The 26,756-nt window shown below is 40.3% G+C and overlaps 1 long non-coding RNA gene across 3 annotated transcripts in view; it reads left to right on the forward strand.

Moving 5' to 3' along the window:
• The first annotated feature begins 4,352 nt into the window (after window positions 1-4,352).
• LOC126068609 (uncharacterized) overlaps window positions 4,353-26,756 on the forward strand; it is a 102,579-nt gene continuing 80,175 nt past the window's right edge. For all 3 annotated transcript variants that reach the window (XR_007515742.1, XR_007515741.1, XR_007515743.1), the window contains exons 1-2: window positions 4,353-4,538; window positions 6,671-6,772. This is a non-coding gene — a long non-coding RNA (uncharacterized LOC126068609). The remainder of the gene's footprint in view (window positions 4,539-6,670; window positions 6,773-26,756) is intronic.

Below are 26,756 nucleotides of genomic sequence, written 5' to 3' on the forward strand. Positions count from 1 at the left end.
AACCCGTTGCCAGTCAATTCTGACTCATGTTGTTGTTAGGTGCCGTCGAGTCGGTTCTGACTCATAGCGACCCCATGCACAACAGAATGAAACATTGCGCAGTCCTGAGCCATCCTTACAATCGTTGTTATGCTTGAGCTCATTGTTGCAGCCACTGTGTCATTTCACCTCGTTGAGGGTCTTCCTCTTTTCCACTGACCCTGTACTCTGCCAAGCATGATGTCCTTCTCCAGGGACTGATCCCTCCTGATAACATGTCCAAAGTATGTAAGATGCAGTCTCGCCATCCTTGCCTCTACAGAGCATTCTGGTTGTACTTCTTCTAAGACAGATTTGTTCATTCTTTTGGCAGTCTATGGTATATTTGATATTCTTCGCCAACACCACAATTCAAAGGGGTCAATTCTTCTTTGGTCTTCCTTATTCATTGTCCAGCTTTCACATACATATGATGCAATTAAAAATACCATGGCTTGGGTCAGGCGCACCTTAGTCTTCAAGGTGACATCTTTGCTCTTCAACACTTTAAAGAGGTCCTTTGCAGCCGATTTGCCCAAGGCAATGCATCTTTTGATTTCTTGACTGCTGCTTCCATGGCTTTTGATTGTGGATCCAAGTAAAATGAAATTCTTCACAACTTCAATCTTTTCTCCAGTTATCATGATGTTGCTCATTGGTCCAGTTGTGAGGATTTTTGTTTTCTTTATGTTGAGGTGCAATCCATACTGAAGGCTGTGGTCTTTGATCTTCTTTAGTAAGTGCTTCAAGTCCTCTTCCCTTTCAGCAAGCAAGGTAGTGTCATCTGCATAACGCAGGTTGTTAACAAGTCTTCCTCCAATCCTGATGTGCCGTTCTTCTTCATATAGTCCAGCTTCTTGTATTATTTGCTCAGCATACAGATTGAATAGGTATGGTGAAAGAATACAACCCTGACGCACACCTTTCCTGACTTTAAACCAATCAGTATCCCCTTGTTCTGTCTGAACAACTGCCTCTTGATCTATGTAAAGGTTCCTCATGAGCACAATTAAGTGTTCTGGAAGTCCCATTCTTCGCAATGTTATCCATAATTTTTATGATCCACACAGTCGAATGCCTTTGCACAGTCAATAAAACACAGGTAAACATCCTTCTGGTATTAATCTGACTCACAGCAACCCTGTAAGACAGGGTAGAACTGCCCCGAAGGGTTTCCAAGGCTGTAAATCTTTATGGAAGCAGACTGCCACATCTTTCTCCTATGGAGTGGCTGGTGGATTCAAACCACTGACCTTTTGGTTAGCAGCCAACGGTTTAACCACTGCACCACCAGTGCTCCTGAATTATACATACACACACCCACATACACACACATACGTTAATTAAGTAATTTAATTTAGAGCATCGACATTTCAATCTGAGAATTATATGGGTGATGCTGTATCTATTGTGCCATTGTGAGATAACTGGTGACATATCTCTCTAGTAAAAGGAGACCAATTAAAGTAATTAGCATTCTGCAAATTTGAATGAATGATGTTGCTCACTAAATTCTAATCAACCAGTGTGAAGAATCTTAGGTCATGCTTTTTTTAGAGCCAGAAAAGGAAACTGGCAAAAAAAGCTGTCCCATCATCTCCCCTTGCCTGTGAATCGTTCCCAGGCCTGCAGTTCTCAGTGCTTATCATTGGGAAGAAAGGAGGGGAAGACTATGCATCATTTTTAGGCTCACTGTGAGCTCTAACCCAGCCCAAAGAGTGGGAGACGCTGATAGGGTTAAACTGTAAGAACAAAAACTCATGCTTTGTTTTAACCCCATTGTCTTGAATTTGGATTAATCATTGGAGCTCCCTTTCCACAGGATCTGCTTGGAAGTTGAGATCTGTCCACACTGAATGCATATATTTCACGAGAACTTGTGAAAAAATGGAGGGTGATGCAGGATTCCTTGGGGGCAATGGGAGTATTCAATCACACTATTTTATGTAAAGATCAGTGAAAAAAAATCTGAAATGTAATGTATTTGGTTAGTGGAGTAAGATATACGTAGTGGTAGAAGAAAAAACAGATATAGTTATTTGGATTGTGCATATTTCATAATACAGTTTAGGTTTAGAAAGGATCTTAAATTGTGAGTTTCCTAGCTTGTTGGCTTAGTTTTGACCTGACCAAAATGGATTTGCTGTTTTTATTTCTTTCATCTTTTTATTTAAATGGGACATACCTTCCTGGTTTTGAGAAATCTGATTGTTATGTCTTAGTTATACCATACCTGACAAAGTAATCTTTTCAGTTTTGGATATTTAATCATGCTGAGTTTTTACCAAAGATCTCAGGGGAGACTCACCTGGAAGGACAGAGATGATTGTCAGGTGAGCTATGGATATGGGTCTGATTCTTGGTGGAATTTCAATGCAAATCGTTTATGCAAAGGTCAGTAAGGCAGATAGAAATAAAATATGCTTCTGGGGAATAAGCAGGGCCAAACAAACACACAGGAATGGATTAAAGAAGGAGCCAATGAGCTAATTCATAACTAATGTCCGATATATAAGACCCAAACGTCACTTAATATTGACTCTATTGTAACTTATTCTTGGGCTTGCCTTAGCTGTTTTTATTTTATTCAAGTGTTTCTCTGGAGGCACAAAAAATATAAGAGTAAAATCGGATTTATCTGAGGCATTTACTTGGATTAATTAGGTAACAGAAGTATTTTCAAATTGCTCATTTACTAGGGAATGTCACCAGAATGCTGAATTACTTTTATTATTATGATCAAAAGAGACAAATGCAGGCCTAGCCACAAAACCGAAGCAGAGGGCTGGGTTTCTTCCATGAGAGAAGAGAGGCAGCAGTCATTCTTTGCGTAATTATTGGTATTTGTCATCCTTGCCTTGAAAAGAGGATGATCATTTTTTCTACAGACTGTTCTCTTTGCTTTAGAAACTCTCATCAGATTGCTGTTTATCATCCACATTGTCCTTCTTTACTCAGAAACAAATGCAGTACTAATATACTTTTCATTAGTCAATTTAATGATTTTAATTTCGGTTCAAAATATTGATTAAAAGGTGTATATTTCATTTGTAAAAGGATGAAGCTTAAAAATCGGTTGGTTCTCAAGTGTTAGGCTAAATTACTAGAAGGAGAATTGTAAACCAGTGCTAATCAGTGTGAAATTTAGTATCATGAGCCTGGGGTTGATTTGGGGGAGTTATAGTTAGTTTTGCTATACTTTTAAGAAAACAAAGGCTCAAAAGTATTTAGGGAGAAAATTTTGAAGAAAACAAATGTAAAAAGAAATAGTAAGGAAGTTTGCCTTAAAGAGAAAAATACTAAAGAAAAAGCTAACAGACCAGATATTCCATTAGTAAGAAATTAATAAGAATTTCATTATTTCTTGGCTTTTTAAAAAATTCACCCTTTGCCGGACCTAAAAATGCTGCTATCCTGGAAGAAAAAGGATCCATTTTGCTAAACAAGCACATACAATTATTTCCATGAAAATGAAATCGTAGACCTGTGTCAAAAAGCTAAATTAAAACTCAGGGGTTCCCAATCCCTAAATTCTGAGCCTGCTTTCTTAAAAAATACCTAAAATATACTTTAAAACGAAATCAGCAAATATAATTACAGTGGGTTTAAATAACACACACACACTGCATACTGGATCTGTTTCTGTAAAACACAGCTGTTCTGTTATTTATATTTTGCTATTTTTTTAATTAGAAATGTGGATGTACATCCGTATTTCTAATACATATATGTGAAGTAACTTTTTATAAAGAGTGAATCTGTTGTCTTCTGCCATCATTAAATTAAAAATCTACAGCCAATTAGCTTGGAAATCTTATATTCATGTCGCTGAACATTACTGCAGTTGTACCAAGGAAAGCAGCACCTCCAGGTACATAATGTAACAGAAACAAGGCACAGGCATCAACTTGTATCCCTGGCAGTTGACAAGGTAATTTCTTCCCCTTGTCTGTCTTCCTCACTCCACCCCGCTTCACCCCCTCCCCCACACGAGACACGAGGCACCCTCCGGGCCATGGAAGGTGCCCTGCGGGGAGTGAAGAGACGCCGGAAGAGTGAGGGCAGAGCGCGCGGGCGCCCACATCCTTGGCCACCGGGTGAGTGCGGGCGGCTGCCGAGGGCTCCGGGGGCCCCGGAAAAGGGGAGCGAATTAGGAGCTCGGGGTCGGGGCGAATTCCCCCCAATCCTCCTGCCAAGATCAGGGATCTGCGGCCCCAAACGCCGGGCCCGCAGCCCCCGGTTGGGCCCCAGCGGGGATGGGCGGGCAGGGGGCGGAGCGCAGCGCAGCGCGGAGCGGTGGGAAAGGGGCGGGGAGGACAGCTCCGGCTCGGGCCGGCAGAAGGACGGTGGCAGAACCTGTGGGCTAGGTGGGGGGCTCGCCAGCTAAGAAGAAGGAGAGCGAAGACCGCTGCTCCGGAAAAGCGAGGAGGCGCATGAAATCCAGGATCGGGCGGCAGCACTCCTCCTCTTGCAGCGGGAGACCGCGCTTCGGGAGAGCGCACCGGCAGCCCTGCGCGCAGGTGGGCACCCCGGAGCTCGGCGCTCTGTCCCCTCCCGGGTCCGCTGCGACCGGACGCCCTCTCTTCCAGGCCACTCCTCTGGGGGACTAGGGCTGGCCAGGGTCGGGGGCGGGAGAAAGGTGCACGGCCCAGTGGTGTGCGCGCTTATGTGTGCCAGCGCTATGTTTAGGACGGGAAGAGGTGCAGAAAGCTGCCTCCCTCGGGAGTCATTCCATGGGGTCTCACTGTCCTCCCCACCCCCTTCTGAGGAGCTGAGGATCTTTGGAAGTCCGCGACCCCTTCCCCCCGCCTGCAGTCTCGGTGGTGAGTGCAGGTCTCCCCCTCTTCACAATCCAGCAACCTTAAGGACGCCCTCTGCTCCCGGCCCGCAGGACTGTAAGGGCCCTGCGAGGAGGGAGGGGTGATAGGACCGGCCCGGGCATGTGCGGGGAAGTCAGGAGTTGCTCGAGTATTGTCTGCCCGGGTCCCGGCCGGTGGCTGCGCCCGCGCGCTCCCTCGCGTTCTGCTGGGCCAGAGTGGGGGATATGGGTTTGGAGAACTTAACTCTAAGGGCTGACTCTGCACATGCATTTGGCGCGTCGTGCACGCTTGGACGAGAGTTTAATGGAGGTTTAATGGAGGCGCGTGGGAGAATTGGTCACTGGCGAGCCGCCAAGGACCCTCTTGGGATGGCATGGCGCGTGTTCGGGGTTGGGAGGGTAAGGACCCTTGAGTGTGTGAATGTGTGTTCTAGGGAGGAGGAGGAGAGTGTCTCAAGGAGACTTGATTTTCTTGTATTTGCTGCAATCCCTTAAACCCAACCATGCTTTCGGAGCGTTAAAGTAAATTACGGGCGAGGCGAGGATTCCGGGTTTGCGGTATAGCGGGCTTAGCTGGCGTGCTTGCTCGTGGCTTTTGGTGCTGCCTCGCCTAGGGAGTGGGACTGGGTAGTGGTGGTGCTTGTGTTTTCGGCTTAAGGTGCTGAAGCTGGGCATTTGTCCCGGGGAGACCATGTGGGACTTGGAGGAGGTAAAGAGCTGTGCGGCACCGTATGTTAGTCTCAGTTAACTCCAGAATCTCTGTCTACCTGCCTCTCTGTCTCTGTCTCTCTCTCACACACACCATCTTCTAGGAGAGCTTTTTTTGGGAGCATCGCTGCTTGGGCTGATAGTTGTTGATTGTGGATTTTTTATTCATCTGCTTGTTCCATAGCTGACTTAAAAAGGACTTAAAAAAGAAAACCAAACCCGTTGCCTTCGCGTCCGTTCCGAGTCATAGCAACCCTATAGGACAGAGCCCCCACAGGATTTCCAAGAGCGGCTGGGGGATTCAGCCAAGCTCTTAACCACTACACCACCAAGAACCAAAAAACCCGCTGCGGTAGAGTCGATTCCGACTCATTGGCGACCCTACAGGACAGAGTAGAACTGCCCCATAGAGTTTCCAAGGAGGGCTTGTTGGATTTGAACCACCAGCCTTTTTGGTTAGCAGCCCTAGCTCTAAACCACTAGGCCACGAGGGTTCCTAAAAAGGACTTAAAAAAAAAAAAAAAAAAGGACTTAACCTGTATTTAAATCCGTGGGGTGTCAGAAAGACCTTTCAGCACTCATTCACATTCAAATCAAGGGTGGGCATTATGATGAAAATACGCGAACAAACTGCTCTTTAGGTTGGACAAAGCTCTAGTTCCTGTTAGTATTATTATTTTAAATAGACATTTTACAACCCTGTGACAAAGTAACCTTTGCCTAGATCTCTCCCTCTCTTCTGTGTGGTAATTTACAAAATTTTGCCTTACTCAATTAGCGAGGTCAGGTTGTCTTTTAATTTTTTTAAATGCTGTGTATTGAAATGGCTGTAAATTGGCATGCAGATGGATTCTGTGACTCCATCTCTTTCTCTCGTAAACTGATCAGAGTGGTATACAGTTGATGATCTGTGTCATCTTATGTATACTCCAATTTCTAATTGAATAATTTATCAAACCATTGGGGGAGAGGAAGTCCTTAGAAATTTTCCACACAGAAGAGAAAGAACACTTTTGTCTCTTGGAGCAAATATTTTGCTACTTTTTTCCAAATCATCTCTATGCGATTTCTAGAAAGACTGGATTGTTGAGGAATGCATGGTTTATTTCTCTTTTATGTCTACAGGTGGCAGTGTAAAAGCCAAAACAGGAGCTTCCAGAAGTGGCTTCTGAAATACAAGAGTGAATGTACATGAGTAAGCAAGCAAAGGAATCTGGAAAACCACCGGTATGTAGAATAATTAATCCACCTACCCTGCTTTATAATCATTGCATTCCAGTAGTACTAACCCATTAGCTGTTATGCTCAATATTTTGACATTTGTATAGGCTTTTATGAAGTGAAATGTATTTTGAAGTACTCTCAGCAGAGAAAACAAGTCTAATCTATTTCAGACAATGTAGGTAAATAAAAATACTGCATGTCATTGTATTATATTATTTTTTACTGTTCTAAAAGAGAAGTATGTTTTTCCATTGTGACTGGCTTTGCATTTAAACAGTTGTTGCTGGATACTTGCCTTTAAAAACACTTTTCCCTAAAGTGTTTAAAACTACCAATTTTTCTGAATAATTTCATTTGAGACACTGTTAACAAAAAGTCACCCAGGTAACCCAACATAGGTGTCTGTTTTTACTAAAACCGCATCTCGCCATTGACTTGGCATCACAGTGATCCAAATACAGATGCTTTAGGAGGTTTCTTTTAAACCAGTGCTTCTGTTTTTAACCTTGTCATTTTCTTCCTACTACCTTGCTCTTTTTCCAAGCTAAGCATATGAGGTATCGTCCCAATTTGCTCACTAAAATAGTTGACTGAAATGAGGACAGGTTTTATAAGTGTTAAAAGACAATCACATTTGTGAAGTTATTAATTGTAACAATTCAAAATAATTTGCCATTATCATTAAAATGTAATGATTTGCTTTTTAAGACCTTTTTTAGCACGTTATTATGAATGGTAGAAGAAGGGGAGAATCCACCTTTGTGTATTTTTATTTTCTTTCAGGAGAATGATAGGCTATAGCTTTTGGTCCTTTTACCAGGAAGGTAAAGTTACTGTATGGGCTGTTTAAGGACAGGGCATCAAATGATTACTAAAGGGACTAAAGCTTTCTCTTTTTCAGGGGGGTATATCTTCATCACAATGCCAGACTAGTGATACCTTGTGAATTTTGACATTTTCCATTTACAGCTGAGGAGGGATTAATTTCGCTAACTGCTGAGGCTGTAAAATAAAGTCAGATGCTGTTCTTAAAGCTTAAAAAGATCAAACTGCACAGGAAAAGCTACTCAGTGTCATTAGTCATTAACCAAAAAAGCAAACCCATTGCTGTCCAGTCAGTTCCGACTCAAAGCAACCCTATAGGACAGAGTAGAACTGACCCGTATGGTTTCCAAGGAGCAGCTGGTGGATTCAAACTGTCAGCCTTTTTTGGTTAGCAGCTGAGCTCTTAACTAGTGCGCCACCAGGGCTGTCATTAGTCATTAGGGAAATTCAAATCAAAACCATAATGAGATACCACTTCACACTCAGTGGAATGACTATTATCATAAAAAATGGAAAATAACAAGTGTTGGTAAGGATGTGGAGAATTTGGAACCCTTACACATTGCTGGTGGGAATATAAAATGGTGCAGGCACTGTGGAAAACAATTCTTTAGTTCCTCAAAAAGTTAGTATAGAATTACCATATGACCCAGCAATTGCACACCTAGGTGTATGTATACCCCAAAGACTTGAAAGTAGGGACTGAAACAGATTGTTGCATACCAGTGTTCACTGCAGCATTATTCACAGTAGCCAAAAGGTGGAAAGAACATAAGTGTCTATCAACAGATGATGTATATACATACAACAAAATGTATTACATATAGTGGAATATTGTTCAACCATAAGGAGAAATAAAGTTCTGATACATGCTACAATATGGATGAACCTTGAGAACTTTATGCTGAATGAAATAAGTCAGACACAAAAGAACAAATATCATATGATTCCACTTACATGAAATATCTAGAATAGGTGAAAACATAAAGACCAAAGTTTATTAGTGATACCAGGGACTGGCGGTAGGGAGGAATGGGGGAATTATTGCCTAAGGGATACTGAGTTTCTGTTTGGGGTGATGTAAAACTTTTGGAAATGGGTGGGGTAATGATTGTACAACATTTTTAAGTAGATAATTCAATAACATGTAATTTTATTGAATTATCTACTTAAAATGGTTAAAGTGGCAAATGTTTTGTTATACATTGCCATGGATTGAATTATGTCCCCCAAATATTTTACTACAATAAAATTAAAAAAAAAAGATCAAACTTACTAGTAGAAAGCAAATTGGGAGCTCTGACTCAGAAAGTATAACTAAAACTAAAGACTGAACAGTTTTACTGTGAAGACCTCGTGGATTTGGAGTGGCTTCAGGAAAGCTCTGGGACATTTAGGAATATGTAAGTTTGTATTTCTGCATGGGGCTTAGATTCATTATCTGAGTCAGGAAATTGGGAAGCAACTAATTACCTCCCAACACATCTAAGAGGAAATAGGAGTCTCATCTTCTAAGTTAAAAAAAAAAAAAGAACAAGAAGGTTGGAATTTTATTCCTTTTTTAAATTATAGCATACTCATTGTAGAGACATCTAGGTACTTCAGAGATTTTTTTTGAGGAATAATATACATACAGTAAAGTGTGTAAAATGCATTAACCTAAAGTGTTTTGCTCAGTGAATTTTTGTATGTCTATACACCATGTGACCACTACCCAGGTCAAGATAACAAAATATTTCCAGCATTCCAGAAGATTTCCTCTTGCCTCTTCTATTCAATATTTACCCTACCTCCAAACCGCCAAGGTAACCACATTGTGGTTTTTAACTCCATCCACTAGTTTTGTCTGCTCTTAAACTGCATGTATGTAGTATCATATAGTAGGAACGCTTGTATCTTCTTTTCCTGCAATGTAATGTCTATGAGATTCATCCATGATGTTGTGTGTATCAGCAGGTATTTCTAATCTATTGCTCAGTAGTATTCCATTGTATTTATGTGCCACAATATGTTTATCCATTCCCCTTTTGGATCTTTGGGTTATTTTCAGTTTTTGGCTAATATGAATAAAGTGACTGTACATTCTTGTGTATGTCTTTTGGTATACATGTCTTGAACATATACCTAGGAGGAGAATTACTGGGTCATAGAGTATGCATATATTTAGCTTTAGTATTAGTAGATAATTGCCAAACAATTTGCCAAAGTGGTTGCACCAATTTAAATTCCACCAGTAGTGTACAAGAAAGGAGCCCTGGTGACGCAGTAGTTAAACATTCAGCTGCTAACCAAAAGGCAAGCAGTTCAAACTCACCAGTGCATCAGCGGGAGAAAAGACCTGGTTGCTCCCATAAAGATTACAGCCTAGGAAACCTATAGGGCAGTTCTACTCTGTCCTATCGGTTCACTGTGAGTTGAAGTCAACTTGACACAAAACAACAGTGTACAAGAGTTCCAGTTGCTCTATATTTTAACTAACACTGGGTTTTGTCCATCTTTAATTTTAGCTACTTTGATGGGGATATGGTGGTATCACCTGGATTTACAAAAAAAAAAAAAAAAATTTTTTTTAATGATATTGAGTGCCGTTTCTTTTGCTTAATGGCATTTGGATATCCTTTTGTGAAGTACCTTCTGTTCAAGTCTTTTGCCTTTAGTTGGGTTGTATGTATATTACACGTATTTTTTTCTAGTCTGTGTCTTACCTTTCTACTGTCTTAATGTTATCTTTTGATGAATTAAAAAAATTGTGTTAAAATACATTTATAACAAAAAAGCCAGTAAAACGTATAAAATGCATTAATCTAAAGTGTTCTGCTTGATGAATTTTACGTGTTATACACCATGTGACCACCACCCATAAGCATATTTCAAATAAGTATCCTAAGAATTAAAGTTTGTTACAATAGGTGGCAGAGAAGGGATTTGAAAAAATGTGCTTTTACTTAAGATATGTAGATATAAGTGCAGTTACTCAAATGGCCCCTGTTGCTGTCTTCTCCCAGAATTCCGGGCCCCTCCAGAGTTGGAAGCTCCCCAGGGAAAAGCCTGATGACTTGGCTATAGGAAAGGATGTTATAAAATGGATGGGCAGCCACACTTCCTCGATTCTTAATCCAGGCTTGTTGAATGATTCTTCACCTCCCTTCTTCTGTCCTTGAGGAGGGTTGCTTCTGTTTGCAAGGAGGGTTTCTTCTGTTTGCCATTGCCTTCCCCCCGCCGCTTTGCCCCTCAAATATCGATGTCCCTCAGGATTCTGCCATTCATTAGCTTTTTCTCTTCTCCATCTACATCTTGCCCCTGAATGCTCTGTGCTTACTTTCATGTCTTCAGCTGTCCCCTGTGTTCTAATGACTCCCCAGGTCTTTATCTCCGGCTTCTACCACCTGTCCCTCAAGGTCCAGATATGTATCCTTAAATGCCTCCTGGACATCTCTCTACATGTCCCACAGATGCCTTCATAAAAACGTGTTGTTCCTCTCCAATCTGCTCTTCTGTATTCTTTCCTTAATTCATATATTTGCCATTAATCCAGGATCCCAAATCACAAATCTTGGCACTGTCCTTGATTCTCCCACACAACTGTTATCACCCTCGAGACTGTTGAGACTTTCTCCTGTCTCCCAAACATCTCTCTTCCCCATACTTGCTACCTCTTGGTTCTGGTTTAGTGGTTAAGAGCTCAGGCTGCTAATCAAGAGGTCGGCAGTTCAATTCCACCAGCTGCTCCTTGGAAACCCTATGGGGCAGTTCTGCTCTGTCTTGTAGGGTCGTTAGGAGTCAGAATCCACCTGATAACAATGGGTTGTTTGGGTTTGGTTTTAGTTTTTAGGATTGTAGCGGGAGAAAGATGTGGTGATCTGCTTCCATAAAGATTACAGCCTTAGAAACCCTGTGGGGCAGTTCTGCCCTGTCCTATAGGGTCAACATAAGTCGGAATCGACTTGACAGCAGTGGGTTAGGATTGTAGTAATAACCTTTTAATTCATTTTCCTGATCTTACTCTTGGCTCTGATCCATTTTCCAGCTTTCTTTTCCTAAAACACAAATTTGATCGTGTCATTTTCTACTTAAAAATGATTTGTTGCTCCGCACAGCTTACAAGAAGTAGTCAAATCCCTAAATGTGATTTATAGCATGTGACCCTTCATTATTTGCCCTCAGCCCACTTTTTTGTTCCATCATCTTCCATTTCCTCTCTGTACTCCCATCTGTCCTTAATTATATTCCTTTCCTAGAACATTCTTTGAGTACTTTCCTGCATCTGTGCATTTACACATGCCATTTCTCTTGTCCATTCCTATCCACCTGGTGAAATACCATTTTTTTCTTTAAAAACCAGCTCAACTGGCCTCTTCTTGTTAACCATTATACCCCCAGTGAACTTTGTAGGTTTCTAGGTTAACTAATGGGTGTACTACTTGAAATATAAACCAAACCAAAAACCACACCCATTGCCATTGAGTTGATTCCGACTCAGAGCGATCCTATAGGATAGAGTAGAAGTGCCCTATAGGGTTTCCAGGGAGCGGCTGGTGAATGTGAACTGCTGGCCTTTTGGTTAGCAGAAGGGTCAGCAGCCAAACTCTTAACCACTGTGCCATCAGGGCTCCACTTGAAATATAGAAGGTATTTGTTAAATTTTTAGTGAATGAGTGGGTTCATAAAGCATCCTTTTCTTATCAGTTATCTTTTACTGCCTAACAGAACACCACAATATCATTTTAGTGATTTAAAACCACACCCATTTACTTAGCTGATACTGTGGGTTAGCAGTTAGGCAGGATGCAGCTGGGCAGTTCTTCTGAGCGAGGCTAGGCTAACTCACTTGTCTATGATCTGCTGGTGGTTTGGGTGCTGGCTCTTTAGGATGGCCCCAGTTGGGATGTTTCTCTCTCCTCCACATGGTGTCTAATTGTTAACTACACTAACCTTGTTGGTTGGGTTCCAAGAAAGTGTGATGACATGCAAGGCCTCTTGAGGTGAAGGCTCACACAACTGGCAAAGGTTACTCCCTCTGAGTTGTGTTAGCCAAAGGAAGTCACCAAGCCAGCCCTGATTCATGAGATGGGGAAATTGAATCTCTCTCTTGATGGGAGGAGCTGCAGTCATATTACAAGGAGCATGGATAGAGAGAGGAGAATCATTGTGGCCATTTTTGCCCTTGCTTAGGAGTAGGAATATGAGGTTAGACCAAGCTGGGTCCAGATCACCAGCAGGGAGGGTAGTTCTGACCATAACGCATGTGTCTGGTTGCTTGTAGTCTAAGATGAGTCCAAGATGGCCCCCTGGTTCCTAGCATATTCCTTACCCACCACCCCCCTTCATATTTAAGACATCCACAATCTCCTTTAGCCTTGATGGTTTGGGCTGGTCTAATGGATGTCATTGGTGTTGAGGGATGGAAGAGAAGCTCTTCAGTATTGTAAAAAGGAGAAACTTCTCTCTTTCCTGTCATCGTTCTGGAATCTGCTGTGGATACCCTTGGGCATTGGGGAACCTTTTTATGGAGCACCCTTGCGTATTTGCCATTAACTTGCCTCTAGCATTTAATTTAAAAGGAGTTTTCTGAGAAAGGAGAGTGTCAGGAAAGGAAAAGAGATTTGATTGATTGGAGCTCTTCACCTGTGTTCTTCGCCATGTGTGAAAATTTAACATATCCTCCTACTGAGAAACAGTAGTAAAAAAAAATTTTTTTTAATGTTTGTGTGCTTTTCCACCTATTGCAAATTATTCAGAGAGTGAAAACATGAATTTAAATGTTTCTGATTTACCGCCCATTAAGGAATCCTTTTGAAGGGCTAGAGTACATTATGAGGAAGTACAGTTATAAGGTACATTTAGGAGCTTAATGGAAATATGCTAAAAACATTACATGAAGTGACTCTAATTTTCCAGGGATAGTAACCATGTATATGTCTGAGTTTTTCCAGAATATATATTTTTAATTTTTACTATTTTTTTATGGTGCTTTAGGTGAAAGTTTACAGCTCAAGTTAATTTCTCATTCAAAAATTTATACACATATTGTTTTGTGACAGTAGTCGCAATCCCCACAATGTGACAACACACTCCCCCTTTCCACCCCAGGTTCCCTGTGTCCATTTGACCAGTTCCTGTCCCTTCCTGCCTACTCATCTTGCTTTTGGACAGAAGCTGCCATTTTTTTTATATCTATCTGACTGAGCTAAGAATCACACATTCCTCATGTGTATTATATTTTGTTTTATAGTCCTGTCTTTGTCTGAAGAGTAGTCTTCGGGAATGGTTCTGGGGGTTCTTCCAGTCACTGTCAGACGGTTAAGTCTGGTCTTTTTACGTGAATTTGAGTTCTCTTCTACATTTTTCTCCTGCTCTGTCCTGGGCTCTGTTCCCAGTCAGGGTGGCCATTGGTGGTAGCTGGGTACCATCTAGTTCTTCTAGTTTCAGGTTGGTGGAGTCTCTGATTCATATGGTCCTTTAGTCCTTTGGGCTAGTATTTTCCTTGTGTCTTTGATTTTCTTCATTCTCCTTTGCTTCGAGTGGGATGGGACCAATTGATATATCTTAGATGGCCACTCACAAGCTTTTGAGACCCCAGACGCCACTCACGGAAGTGGGGTGCAGAACATTTTTTTAATAAACTATGTTATGCCAGTTGACCTAGATGTTCCCTGAAACTGTGGTCCCCAGGCCCCAGCTACTCTGTCCCTTGAAGTGTTTGGATGTGTTCAGGAAACTTCTTTGCTTTTGCTTTGATCCAGTTGTGCTGACTTCCCCTGTATTGTATGTTGTCCCTTCCTTTGCCAAAGTTGATCCTTGTCTACTATCTAATTAGTGACTTCCCCTCCACCTCCCTCCCCACCCTTGTAACCATCAAAGAATGAGTTTTTCTGTATTTAAACCTTTTTTTGAGTTCTTCTAGTAGTGGTGTCATGCAATATTTGTCCGTTTGTGACTGACTTATTTCATTCAGCATAATGTCCTCCAGATTCATCCATGTTGTGAGATGTTTTACGGATTCATCATTTTTCTTTATCGTTGCATAGTATTCCATTGTGTGTATGTACCATAATTTATCCATTCGTCTGTTCATGGGCATTTATGTTGTTTTCATCTTTTTGCTATTGTGAATAGTACTGCAATGAACATGGGTGTGCGTATGTCTATTTGTGAGATGGTTCTTATTTCTTTTGGGTATATTCCTAGGAGTGGGATTGCTGGATCATATGGTATTTCTATGTCTTGCTTTTTAAGGAAGCACCGTATCATTTTCCAAAGTGGTTGTACCATTTTACATTCCCACCAGCAGCCCATAAAAGTTTCAATCTCTCTAACATTTGTTATTTCTTGTTTTTGGATTAGTGCCAGCCTTGTTGGGCTAAGATGGTATCTCTTGGTGGTATAGTGGTTAAGAGCTATGGCTGCTAACCAAAAAGGTCGGCAGTTTGAATCAAACCAGGTTTGGTGTTTTTTTTTTTTTTTTTTTGGAACGGCTAATGATCCTGAACATTTCCTCATGTGTCTACTAGTCACCCGAATGTCTTCTTTGGTGAAGTGTCTGTTCATATCCTTTGTCAATTTTTAAATTAGATTATTTGTCTTTTTGTTGTTGAGGTGTTGCTGTGTCTTGTAGATCTTAGAGATTAGACCCTTGCCAGATACGTTGTATCCAGAATTTTTTTCCCAGTCTGTAGGTTCTTTTTTTACTCTTTTTGTAAAGTCTTTTGATGAGTGTATTTGATTTTTAGGAGCTTCCAGTTATCTAGTTCTTCCTCTGGTGTTTGTACATAGTTATGGTTTGTATACTATTTATGCCATGTATTAGGGCCCCTAGCATTGTCCCTATTTTTTTTCCATGATCTATATCATTTATATCGTTTTAGATTTTATATTTAGGTCTTTGATCCATTTTGAGTTAGTTTTTGTGTATCTTGTTTCATTTTTTTTTTACAGATGGGAGATCTAGTTACGCCAGCACCATTTGTTAAAGAGACTGTTTTTTCTGCATTTAACAGACTTTGAGCCTTTGTTAAATATCAGCTGCTCATAGGTGGATGAATTTATGTCTGGGTTCTCAATTCTGTTCTATTGGCCTATGTGTTTGTTTTACCAGTACCAGGCTGTTTTGACTACAGTGGCGGTATAATAGGTTCTAAAATTAGGTAGTTTGAGGCCTCCCACTTTCTTCTTCTTCAGTAATGCTTCACTTATCTGGGGCCTCTCCCCTTTCTATATAAAGTTGGTGATTAGTTTTTCCATCTCGTTAAAGAATGTTGCTGGAATTTGGATCGGTATTGCATTATATCTATAAATCGCTTTGGAAAGTATTGACATTTTCTCCATTTTGTTAAAAAAATGCCATTTGAATTTGGATTGGGATTGCATTGTTTCTATAGATACCTTTGGGTAGAACTGACATTTTCACAATATTGGGTTTTCCTATCCATGAGCATAGTATGTTTTTCCACTTATGTAGATCTCTTAGTTTCTTGTAGTAGTGTTTTGGAGTTTTCTTTGTACAGGTCTTTTACGTCTGTGGTTAGATTTATTTCTCTGTACCTTCTTGGGGACTATTGCATTTCTTGGGGGCTATTGTAAATGGTATCGATTTGGTGATTTCCTTTTGGACGTTCTCTTTGTTGGTGTAGAGGAATCCAACTGATTTTTGTGTGTTTATCTTGTATCCTGATACTTTGCTGAAATCTTCTATGAGTCCCGGTAGTTTTCTTGTGGATTCTTTGGGGTTTTCAGTGTATAAAATTGTGTCATCTGTGAATAGGGATACTTTTACTTCTTCCTTGCCAATTTGGATGCCCTTTATTTCTTTTTCTTGCCCTAGCACTCTGGCTAGGATCTTGAGCACAATGTTGAATAAAGGGCAGTGATAAAAGGGCATACTTTCCTGGCTCCCGTTTTTAAGGGAAATGCTTTCAGTCTCTCTCCATTTAGAATGATGTTGGTTGTTGGCTTTGTATAAATGCCCTTTATTATGTTGAGGAATTTTCCTTCTATTCCTATTTTGCTGAGAGTTTTTATCATGAAGGTATGTTCGACTTTGTCAAATGCCTTTTCTGCCTTAATTGATAAGATCATGTGGTTCTTTTATTTATGCGATGGATTATGCTGATTGATTTTCTAATGTTCAACCATCCCTGCATACCTGTCATGAATCCCACTTGGTCATGATGAACTGTTTTTTTGATATACTGTTTTATTCTATTGGCTAGACTTTTTTTTTGAGGATTTTTGTGTCTATGTTAATGAGAGATATTGGTCTGTAATATTCTTATTGTGTGGTGTCTTTGCCTGGTTTTGATATCAGGCTTATGCTGGCTTTATAGAATGAGTTCAGGAGTATTCCATTCTTTTCTATGCTCTGAAATACCTTTAGTAGTACTGGTGTTAACTCTTCTCTGAAAGTTTGGTAGAATTTTCCAGTGAAGCCGTCAGGGCCAGGGCTTTTTTTTGGTTGGAAGTTTTTTGTTTTTTTTTTTTAATTACCTCTTCTATCTCTTCTTTTGTTGTGGGTTTGTTTAGTTTTTCTACCTTGGTTTGTGTTAGTTTGGAAACCCTGGTGGCATAGTAGTTAAGTTCTACCGCTGCTAACCAAAGGTTATGGTAGAGAAATGGCTAATGAATACAAAGTTGTATTTTTAGAGTAAGCCTCAGGTGCCACACTGAGTAGTGTTAATGGGCACATTGTCTAGTTTTAAATGGAGATTTAAAAACATACATATTTAGATGGACCAGAAGGCAATCAGTCATTCTGTCTTTTGAATACTGATCCTCTCATTGGAAAATATTTAAAATGATTTGTATGTTTTCTAGATACTATGTTTTGTTTCTGATTAATTATGTTAGCAATGTTATCTTGTGGCGTTATTGGTATATTCAGTATCTGAATGGAGGCTCGGGCACAGAGGTCAGGATCCACTGCTGCAGAAGCTGCGCTGCCTATCCAGTAGGCCAGTTGCACGGGCAGGAGAGTCTTGGGCTGAGTTTTGATAAAGAAAACAGAACCTGGCGAGTATTTAACCAGGAAAATACAACGATGGAGTCTTAATGAATTTCATAACGAGGAAAGGATATGGCTGTTTTAGTTAATCCCAAAGCCTCAGATTGGTGCAGGAGAAAGAACAGATGATTATTTCTCTTTAAAACAGCTGTAGGGAGTAAAAATCCATGTGCACTGAGGGAACACATGGTGCCATGGTGATGAGGAATCCATGGCATGTATCAGCTATTGGTTTCCTTTTACCTTCAAGGACAGCAATGTGGGATCTTTTCCTTTAGTCACCATTCCTGGACCTATAGCAAGCTCTAATACTTGCATTGTGTATGATGATATTATACATGCTATGGAGAAAGGCCACAAGACTCACAGAAATAACCTGACTGCTGGAGCTGAAGTGACAGTCCCTGGTCATACCTTTCCCTATCTCTTTGACACATGTGTTTGCTCTGTCTGTGAGCAACAGGTATAGTCATAGAGTGAGTGTTGTTGGCGGGGGGAGGGGTGCTTTTCCCAGAGATGATAGCAGCTTTTCGTGATTACATGGTCAGAGTGAATGAGTGCCTAGTGTGCTGCAGCTGCTAATCAAATGGTCAGCAGTTTAAATCTACCAGCCACTCCTTGGAAGCCTTGTGGGACAATTCTACTCTGTCTTGTAGGGTCGTTATGAGTCAGAATAAACTCAATGGCAATGGGCTCAGGTATGTTATTTTGTATCACTATCAGTGAAAATATATATATATATATATTTTTGATTGAAACTTCTTTTTTTAATTAATTTTTATTGTGCTTTAAGTGAAAGTTTACAAACCAAGTCAGTCTCTCGTACAAAAACTAATACACACCTTGCTGTACACTCCTAATTGCTCTCCCGTTAATGAGACAGCACACTCCTTCCCTCCACTCTCTCTCCTCATGTCTATTTGGCCAGCTCCTGGCCCCCTCTGCTCTTGTCTCCCCTTCAGACAGGAGATGCCAACATAGTCTCATGCGTCTACTTGATCCAACAAGCTCGTTCTTTACCAGTATCATTTTCCATCCCATATTCCAGCTGAATCCCTGCCTGAAGAGTTGGCTTTGGGAATGGTTCCTGACTTGGGCTAACAGAAGGTCTGGGGACCATGACCTCCGGGGTCCTTCTAGTCTCAGAGTGAAAATATATATTCATAAAAATAAAAATATTTCACCAAGACCTGATCTTGGTTTGGATTTTAACCTTGAACAGGTCTGGTGCTGGCATCAGAAAGCTGGACTAGAAGTCAGGAGCCTACTGTTTTGGTCGCCAGTCTGCTGTGGTGACTGGCACGTCATTTTTATTGCTTTGGGCTTAAATATTCTGATCTTTTTTAATGCGAGGGTTGGACTGTTGATCTCTGAACCCTGTCTTAATACTGTGCCCCCTCCTCCCAATTTCAGTAAACCTTACCATAAAACTATTCTTGGGATCAAAAAATTTGATTGTATAAAATGTGGAGTTGCATTATTATGAGGTTAATGAAATGAGATTAGTGGCCAGGTGGAGACCAGGAATACTTATCACAGTGTATTCAAATTGATGTTATTGTGGGGCTTTACTGTACTTGGCTAAGAGTAAGCCTCCTCTCCTTCCATGCCACTGTCCTTTTTATCATAACATTTCCGAGAAAGGAGGCTAATTCTGTTTGACTAGGTTTAGGTCTGTTGTATGACTTCTGAGTATGTGCCATGTTTTTGTACTAAGAATTTGACATTGACAAGTACAGGTGTGATTTTTCTAGCATTCTTATTAGCGTTATTGAGTTTCTTGAATTTGAAGGTTGATGCCTTTCGTCAGTTTTGGAAAATAATCAACCATTGTTTCCTCAAATATTGCTTTTGCCCTATCCTGTCTCTTACCTTGTTCTGGTTCCCCAGCTACATGCCCATGAGACTCTGAGACTGAGTTCCATATTATGATCTGTTCCCTGCCTTCCCCCCCTTTTCAAACTGGGTTTCAATATGGCTGTTTTCCATTGACTTGTATCTTCAAGGTTACTACTTCTGTATTTTGCTAGGAGTCCTGGTGGCGCAGTGGTTAAGCATTCGGCTTTCTCACCAAAAGACTGGCAGTTTGAATCCATCAGCTGCTCTTTGAAAACCCTATGGGGCAGTGCTACTCTGTCCTGTAGGGTTGCTATGAGTCGGAATTGACTACATGGCAAAGGGTTTGGTTTTTTCTTTTTTTTTTTTTTTTGGTGGGCGGGTATTTTACTATGTCTGTCTAGCCCGCTATTAAACCCATCCAATGACTTCTTAATTTCAGTTCAATTCAGATAACTGTATTTTTCTTAATTTCAGGTATTTTATTTCTCTAGGGTGTCCATTTGATTTTTTAAGCTAGATTTTAGTTCTCTGCTGAAATTCTCCATCTTTTTGTCTATTTCATCCTTTTTTTTCCCTCTTATTTTCTTTAACCAATTAATCGTAATTTAAAGGTCTTGTATACGAAATCCAATATCTGGATCATCTATGAGTCTGCATCTATTGCATTTTTTTCTCTTGACTATTAGTTACCTTTTCTTGCAATTCATTTCATGTCTAATAATTTATAGCAGACATTGTGTGTGAAAGAATCTTACTAGCTTTAGATCATATCTTCCTCTAGAAAAGATTTCTACCGTTTCTTTTATTAGGAAAATATAGTGAGGGACTGATAACCTCCATTGTATTGGTGATTGTGCTAAGTCAAGGCTGACTGGCAGTTTTAGGAAGACCCAATCCAGCTATAGTTGTCCATGCTTCTCAGGCATAGCTCTCCTGGGCTTTTGATTGAAAGCCTGGTGGATCTTTGTCTTTCTTAGCCCCAAAAGACTGGGAGATTCAATTCTACATTTGGAGGTCTTAAGCTAGCTCTTTAGCCTCCTGCCTCATTTCAAATTCTTGCAGTTGGCTTAGGAGAAAACTGGTTATGTATTTGAGGCAGGTACTCCTACTCCAGCAGAACTTGTCTCTGAGACACCTTGAAACTGGGAGATTTCACTTTGCCTTTAGAAACCTTTCACTTCGTATCTCTGCCTCCCTCACATAGCCCCAGAACTGAGCAAATGGGAGTATTTCCCATCTGTCCCATTATCCTTGCACGTTCATCAAGAAGCCTTGCTGATTTCTCTTTTTCTCAGTTGAAATCCTTTCCCTTGGCCAAGTCTCATCAGTATGAGCCCAGAATTACTAAGTGCCCTGAGGAAGAAAATCAGAGATTGTCAGCTCACCTCAGAAAGATTCCCTTCTGACACTCTTGCCCTTGAGTCTCTTATAGTCAAACGGAAGCCTCCTGTTTCTTTCTGCATAAAACATATAAGATCTGAAATTTAGTAATATGCATTATTTGCATGTCCTTATCTATTCTCATGGAATCTTCTGTTTGAATATTAAAAAATTTCAGCTTCATGATAAAAGTAATTTTTGTAGTAAGCACCTGCTGACTCAGTACAATATTTCCAAAGATGGAAAATGGGAGTACTTAGATAATATGGTCCTCTTCAAAATATTTTCATTGCCTTTTCCAGTTTTAATTTGTCTAGAAAACACTTTATAGGTAGGAGATGGTAATGGAGGCAGTTTCAGTTGGTTTAAAGCTCTCTCAGATGGATTCTTTATTGGACACATTTACTTCTCTTTTGTAGTAAAATGGGGCATGACTGTCATTACAAACTCCCATTTGTGAGAAGAATTTGCTCCGGAGAATTCTAGTTACACTAATAGGCAGCATCCATATGGTTTGCATATGTAAAAAAAAAAAAAAAGTGAGAATGAGCCCCACAAATTATTTAAATTTGAACCATTTCATTCTTATAGGAGCAAGACTTTTTTTGAACCTAAGACTTGGCCTGGGCTGAGCGCCCCAGGGCTGCTGGGGGTCTTGAATTCTAGTGTTGGCTCTGCTTCCCACAGGCCATTTGTCTTGGGAGAGGCCTCTGTTTCCTCATCTCAGAATGAGGATATTGAATAGTTGAATCCTAATCCTTTGCATTTCTGCCCCACGGATTCCTACTATTCATCACTTGTAAATTAAGGTTGTACTTGAATTTCAATGAACTATTGCCAGGATCAATTAAAAGAATAAACTATGCTAATTTGGGGGGGATCTTGAATTTATATGTTTGTGACACCAAGTGGAAAAACAAGGTGCTGTGTGTCTGTGTCTAAGCATGTGTTAGCATGAAAATAAATAGAAAAATAGTGATTTTCGAGTCCTGAATACCTGAATTTAAGTCCAGGTTTGTCACTTTATCTGCTTTGGGGGCTTGGGCACATCACCAACTTCTGTGAACCTGTTCCCTCAACCATAAAATGGATCTAGTTATACAGTAGCCTTAACTCTTCCCAGGGCTGTTGTGAGGATCAAATAAAATATTTCATGTGTGAAGCTTCTTTGTGAGTAGTAAAGTGCTGTAACAGTGTCAGTTTGTCATTAGGACTGTAATGATGCAGCCCTTGTCAGCAGTAACCATCTGTTTGTTGTGGCTGTCGTTATCAAAAGTGTGATGTATAAATGGCCCAAGGGTGTTTAAATTACATGCACTTTGACTTTTGTTTCCACCTAACTTTTTTAGGGGGGTTAACTGGAGCCCTGGTGGCGCAGTGGTTGAGTTTGGCTGCTAATTGAAAGGTCAGAAGTTCAAATCCACCAGCCACACCTTGGAAACCTATGGGGCAGTTTTGCTCTGTCCTGTAGGGTTGCTATAAGTCAGAATCCACACAATGACAATTTTGTTTATAAGTGTAAACACAAGGAGTTCTGGTAGCTCAGTGGTTAAGTGATTGGCTGCTAACCAAAAGGTAGGTGGTTGGAACCAACCAGCTGCTTCACAGGAGAAAGATGTGACAGTTTGCTTTCATAAAGATTTACAGCTTTGAAAACCCTATGGGGCAGTTCTACTCTGTCCTATAGGGTCTGCTATGAACAGAATCAGCTCCATGACAAGGGGTTGGGGTTTTTTGTTTGGTCAAGTATAAACTGTGACACTATTTTCAAGGTTGAGTTCCCTCCTTGGAGGTATTGAACTGCAAAAGGATCAGTGGGATTATTTTATCAGCTGCCTCCCCCTTTTAAAGATGGGTTTAGGAAGTTTGACTTACCTAAGGTGGCAGAGGAAACCCTGGTGGCATAGTGGTTAAGTGCTACGGCTGCTAACCAAAAGGTCCGCAGTTTGAATCCACCAGGCGCTCCTTGGAAACTCTGTGGGGCAGTTCTACTCTGTCCTATAGGGTCCCTATGAGTCGGAATTGACTCGATGGCAGTGGGTTTGGTTTTTGGTTTAAGATGGCAGAGCTGCTTCCAGGTAAAACCACAACTAACAGTGGTAACTATTCTCTCTTTAAACCCTGATTTGTTTAGTTACTTAAACAATTTTGGTGAAAGATCAAAATGAAGAGATTTTTTTTGCTTTCGAACATTGGGATTTTCCACTTCCTTCTCCATAGCCGCACTGACAACGTTCACTTTCCTCCAACTTCATAGTCCCATTTCCCATTCTGGTGGTGGCACCTTTCCACATTCCAAATATTGCCCAATTAGGGTCCTTGCCCTGAAGCAGTTGAGCCAATGAAACATACTTCAAGTCAGAAAGAGTGAGAAAGTTTATTTAGGGAGAGATACTACCAGGGATCCGACTGTAATGCAGACTGTCTCTATGGAGTCCCAAAAGGCTTTTTTTACATTGGAGCTTATATATGATTTTTACAAAGGTTAGAAGTGTCTTTGTAGTCCCTAGATGGCATGGCTGGAGGAGTTATTCATTACAAGATGGTGACAAGAGACTCTTTCTCAGACTAAAGAGATACATGGCTAGACATCTCCTTATCAGGCTAAAGATAACACACATCAGACACCTGGGCTCTAATTTTCTGGTGAGAGCTTGTAAGTCACAGGTGGTCAGACTGAACAAAACAAAGTTATTAGCATCAGATCAAAACAAAGAACAAAGTTACTTGCATCAAATCAAAACAAAGTCATTAACAAAGGTATGTGAAAAGGAGAAGGCAGGCAGAGGAAGGAGGAAACTTGTAGGTTTGTCGAGGTGTTAGTTATGTCAAGCTCTTGGTGGCCCATTTTGAAAAGGAGAAAACATGTTGGGGAGTATTAGGGTCACACAAAGAAGGTCCTTCATGTCCACATCCAAAGCTGACCTCCACATGTGCTCATTGTGACTCCTTTTATCTCCTTGGGGATACCTGATTCTAGCAGTTATTTTGACTGTGTCTGATATTGTCTGTCTTTCCCCTTCTGCTGGTTCTTCTCCTTGACCTACGTACAATTGTGCTGAAGCCTTGTGGATTTTTTTTTTTTTTTACTACTCCTCTTTTCAACACTTGACTTCTGGAAAAAGAAATTGGTCAGCAGAGCTGCTGTTTTCTCAACATGTCATTCCCATGACTGGCACATGGTGGTAGCTCAGAAAAGTAACCTGTGTCCCTTCTTCCTTTCCCCATCTCCTCCTGGTTCCCTGCCTTACTCCTCTCCCCCACCTCTTTTTACCCCTTTCCCCCTCTTTTTGTTCTCTATTTGTTTCCTGCCTTTCTCTTGTCCCCTGCTCCTCCTACCCCCATTTGTTGCTATTTGGCTTCTGACCTTAGGAAAACTAATAATGTATTGAAAGAATGCTGCTTGCCTGACATGTAATAGTCTTTTTAAAGATGTAATTTTACCATGGTACTGAATGTGCTATTTTAGTGCCAGAGTTTGGAGCTCCACTTTCTTGTGTTTTAATGCAAAGAGACATAATTCTGTGGATTTCTAGTCATATTAAAGAAAACCAAACCAAAACACCAAACCCCACTGCCATCGAGTTCACTCTGACTCATAGCAACTCTGTAGGATAGGGTAGAACTGCCCCATAGGGTTTCCAAGGCTGCAAATCTTTACGGAAGCTGACTGCCACATCTTTCTCCTGATAAGTGGCTGGTAGGTTCGAACTGCCAACCTTTCAGTTTGCAGCGGAGCGCTTTAACAGCCGCACCACTATGACTCCTTTGTTAAAGAAAAACCAAAACCAAACCTATTGCCGGGTTTAATTTGTGGATTATTTTTTAAAATCCCTTTTAAAAAGTGGGTAATTGCTAGGAGCTAATTTAAAATTCCTTGCTCCACATGCCAAAGGGACTGGGTGTTGGGCCAGAATCAATATTTTACAGACATCCCAGGTGATTGTTACCTAGTCTTTGCTCCTTGAAGGGCCATCAGCATCGGGTCACCTGGGAGCTGTTTACAATTGCAGGAGCTGGTTAGAAATGCTCACCTTGGGTCTTAGCTCAGACCTACTGACTCAGATTCTGCAAGATCCCTAGTAGATTTCTTGTACTTGAGAAGCGCTGATATAGATAGTCCTTGGAAATGCTGTTTTAAAAGAAAAAGTTTCTTTTTGAATTATTATTTACCTTTTAATTTGACCATAATGAATAAATCAGTAACAATTAGGTAAAAGAAAAAAATGTTTTTAGAGCATATTAAAAAAAAACCCATTGCCATCGCATCCATTATGACTCATAGTGACCCTATAAAAAAAAAATAGGCATAGTTAGAACAATAATAATTTAGAAGTGTGTTTTTTAAAACTTCTAAGAAAAACAAAGTTATATTGCCTACAAGGTTTAATCTTAATTATAAACTGTTGGTCTGACATTTTGTTTAGCTTATTTGAATTTCAGAAATCTTACTCGATTTTTAGGAAATCAAATGCAAACAGTATTACAAATAACCTATTATGTAATGTTTAAAGAGAGCCTTTTAAATAAAATGGTAATTCTTGAACTAAAGAACCCCCCCTTTTTTTTCTGATACTTGTCCCTAGTCTTTGATAGTAATCTTCTTGAGTTTCTTTATGTATGAATTGTGTGTAAGAGGACCTAACTCACTGAAATGTGGACACTAAATAGGTGGTGTTTGAAAATGCTTTACAGACTCTTAGATACCTGACCAACAGAAGGTGTTTGTATAGTTTTAGAAGTTGGCAAACATCTGTGGGGCCAACCCCAAGCCTGTATTTAGAAATAAAGTTTTATTGGCACACAGCCATGTCTGTTCATTTACTTGATTGTTTATGGCCATTTATGCGATACAATGGCAGAGTGACAGACCCCACCATCCAAAACGTGATCCTGACACATAGTGACCTTTCTAAGGCTGTAATCTTAACAAGAGCAGACTGCCACATCTTTCTCCCTCAGAGTGGCTGGTAGGTTTGAACTGCCAACCTTTCAGTTAGCTGCCGAGCGCTTAACCACTGTGCCACCAGGGCTCCTTATGGTCTTAATATCTGGCCCTTTGTGGAAAACGTTTGCTGATCCCTAGTATCAGTAATAATGTATCAATCAATTAATGTATTAATGTAACAATAATAAAAAAAAGTATCAATAATAATGGATGACGTTTTGTATGTATGTGTAATTCTTGAGAAAGGTGCCTGAAGAATCTTGATTTCTTTAAATAGGAAAAAAAAAAAAGGGAGTCTATTAATTAATAGGTTTTTATTTTTCTTCTTTCACATTAAATGTTTGTGTTAGGGCTGCAGCCACAGATTAACTTTGCCACTTTTTTGGACCTGTTTTTAAGTCTTTCAGCCAATTCTTTTCGAAGTACTGAGATAATGCTCTCATTAGATGCTGCCGTTATTATACAAGCACAGTATTTTATAAATGAACTATGTGTATTTTTATATCTTCCTTGGATATATGCTACTTACCTCATATAGCCCTGTGAATGTTTTCCCTCCATAACCTTCCAACCTTAGGCTCTTCCTTCCCTGGGATGCCATCTTGTGGTGGGCTGTGGACCTTCACTGGCAAACTCCTGCACAGCTTAGTCATCTAGCAAATCGAATCATCCTTAGGGTTGACTCATGGGAAACCCTGCTCAGAGTTAGAAACCCATCACGTACCTAAGAGATCATGAATCATTAGACTGGAGAAACTTGGTGGTGAATACAACTTAGAAGAAATCTCTTCTACTGATTCTCAACCCTTTTTCTCCCATACTATAAATGGGCTTAGAGTAAACATACTGAGAATGAATAAAGAAATTACTAATCAGGGCTTTCTTTGAGATTTAATCTTAATTTACATTTAATTAATTCAGCGTTCTTTATACTTGGCTGTATATGATTATATACGTTAAAAAATATGTACATATACATACACACACATCTATGTATA

Source organism: Elephas maximus, chromosome X (assembly GCF_024166365.1).
Source record: "Elephas maximus indicus isolate mEleMax1 chromosome X, mEleMax1 primary haplotype, whole genome shotgun sequence".
Classification (NCBI taxonomy): domain Eukaryota; kingdom Metazoa; phylum Chordata; class Mammalia; order Proboscidea; family Elephantidae; genus Elephas; species Elephas maximus.